We start from the raw sequence: 2,946 nt of genomic DNA, 5'->3' as shown, positions 1-2,946 counted from the left end.
GATAAAATAATCCCATTGGTGGCATTGTAATGTGTAGAGCATTAAGACATAAAAATATGCACACATTTCATGGTATGATAGACTATTGTATGAAAGATCTTGATAAGCCTCATTATAAGAATGTGTCACATAATATTAGTGTAGGAGAAATCTTTGTTGAAGATCAAGATGTTGGCAAAAAAAAGAAAACCGCCCCGCTAACAACTCCTTTCGCCAATGCATCATGTTAAAAAAACGGTGTAAGCTTAACGTAATGTGGTGCAATATTACATTAGTTAAAGGTTCAATAATGTTTGTCTTTCATTAATTAATTGATTTCCTTTTTTTACTAATTGTAGGCCCCTATTATGATCTTTACTTGAGCTATTTTCATTACAGGCTAAAAGCCTATTATGAAAAACCATGTGCTCATTATTACAATCTTTATTTGTATAATTTAAGCAAGTTTTCTTATAGCAAATTTACCAATAGCATTGCAAAGTCACCAACAGCATTGCAAATCTATGGCCGAGCTTTGTGCATCTAATAAATCAAGATCATTTATAGGGAGATAAAGAAGGTTGATTCTTGGCAAAAGAATTTCTAACCTTTTGTGGAAATCTAAGAGAAGAATGTTAGAGGGTTGTTGTGCTTGAAGAGCCATTACAAGGTTTCAATCAAAATGATTGTTGGAATAATTTAATTAAGGCAATGTAATCCAAGCTTCTAATTATGGCAAAGAAGCAATCAAAGCTTGTTAAGCAATGGCAAAAAAGTTAAAAAAAAAATCTATAATTTTTAGATACTGTGAATTGAAAACTACAAACCTTAAATATAACAAACTTTGCATGTTTGTTAACGTCATAATCCAGTATTTGCAGCTTTTTGTTCACAAACAGCAAAGGTCGTCATAGCTTTTGGAGCTTCATTATAGTTTCATAGCTAAACCTCAAGATTTATGTTTGCCAAAGCTTTTGGAACCAAGTCTATATATTATCATTGTCCATATCCAGGTTTTGCTAAGGTCACACACTTTATGGGACTTCAATATAATGGAAGGAAACGCTTCAACTCTACTAAAGGGCTGCCTCCACAGCCTGCCTTCTCGCTTCTTTAAGGTGTAGTTACTTTAAGGGGTTCAAGCGTTAGTTAGGGCCCGTGGTTCATTATTAGTGGGTGGTGGTCGGTTGGCCATGTTGAAAGCGGTGATGATCGTGTCTATGCCGTGTAACTGCCGTGTAACTGCTTGCGTTATATATACATGCCTATCACACCACCTCAAGCACTATATATGGATATAGTTATCATAAGCTAAGGTATGAGATCAAGCGTTAGTTAGGGCCCGTGGTTCATTATTAGTGGGTGGTGGTCGGTTGGCCATGTTGAAAGCGGTGATGATCGTGTCTATGCCGTGTAACTGCTTGCGTTATATATACATGCCTATCACACCACCTCAAGCACTATATATGGATATAGTTATCATAAGCTAAGGTATGAGATCAATGGTGAATTGATCTGCAGCTTCAATAGTGTGTGACAAACGAACGAGTGATAGGAGTATGTGAAGCTTTTCCATACATAATTGCAAAAGGTGCCTTTCCAATGGATGAATGTGGTGTGTTGTTATATGCAAATTACAAAATATGGATATACTTATCCCATTGTTTAAGCTGTGATGAAACATATGCACGAAGTAAATCCAATATTGTGCTATTTGTCACTTCTGTTTGACCATTAGATTCAGGATGAAATGCAGTGGAAAAATCCAATTTAGTGCCTAGATATCAAACAATGTAGTCCAAAAATCACTATAAAACTTAGAATCTCTATCAGAAACAATCACTTGAGGTAAACCATGGTGTGAAAATGTGTTTAACAAACAAATGTGCAGCTTGATGTGCAGTAAGAGTCTTTTTACAAGGAAGAAAATATGCTTGTTTGCTAAACCTATCAACAATGGTCCAAATCATATCATTATGGTTCGTAGTCAATGGAAAACCAGTGATAAAATCCATAGAAATCTGTTTCCAACAAGGAGTGTTAGGAATAGGAAGTGGCATGAGTAAACCAAGTTTCTTGCCCTTATGACTCTTTACTTTTTGATAAACATCACATTCAGACACAAATTTAGCTACATCATTTTTCATTTTAGGCCAATAAAAGTCATTAGAAATAGTTTGGAATGTAGATGAAACACCTCGATGCCCCGCATAAGATGGTTGATGTAATTCCTCTAAAATAGAATGTCTAAAAGGTCGAGTAATGCATAATCTTTTCTGGGAGAAAAGATATCCATCATCGTATGAATACCTAGCAAAAGGAGTCCAATGATTTTCTCTCAATCTAGACCAAATATTACTAAAGTCAGGGTCTTGGTCATAAGTTTCACGCATAGAGTCAAATAATGTATTCTCAATCACATAAATATTTTGATGGAAGGTCTTCTACTCAAAGCATCAGCAACTACATTTTCTTTATCGGGTTGGTATTAAATAATAGGCTGAAAACTTTGAATAAAAGCTGCCCATTTAATATGTCTATCCGAAATAAGTGGTTGAGAAAGCAAATGTTTGATACTCTGTTGAGTCTTTATAAGAAATTTTGAGCCCATCAAATAATGTTTCCAAATTTTCAATGCATGGACTATAGCAAATAACTCCTTGTCAACTTACTTTCAGCAGGACGAAATTTCCTACTCTCGAAAGCAATAGGATGACCATCTTACATTAATACAGCACCAATGCCCTTACCACTAGCATCCGTTACAACCACAAAGAAAGGACGTGAAAAATTAGGTAATTGTAACACAAGTGCATGAGTAAGTGCATATTTTAATGCAAGAAAAGATTTCTCTTGAAGTTCGTTCCACTCATAAGGTTTGGTTTTCTTGAGAAGTTCAATGAGATAGTATGCCTTATATGCAAAATTATGGACAAATTTGCAATAAAGCTACACAACCCTAGAAAA

This window comes from Cibotium barometz, chromosome 16 (assembly GCF_041138505.1).
Source record: "Cibotium barometz isolate CiBa-2024 chromosome 16, ASM4113850v1, whole genome shotgun sequence".
Lineage (NCBI taxonomy): Eukaryota > Viridiplantae > Streptophyta > Polypodiopsida > Cyatheales > Cibotiaceae > Cibotium > Cibotium barometz.
This window is presented reverse-complemented; position numbering follows the sequence as displayed.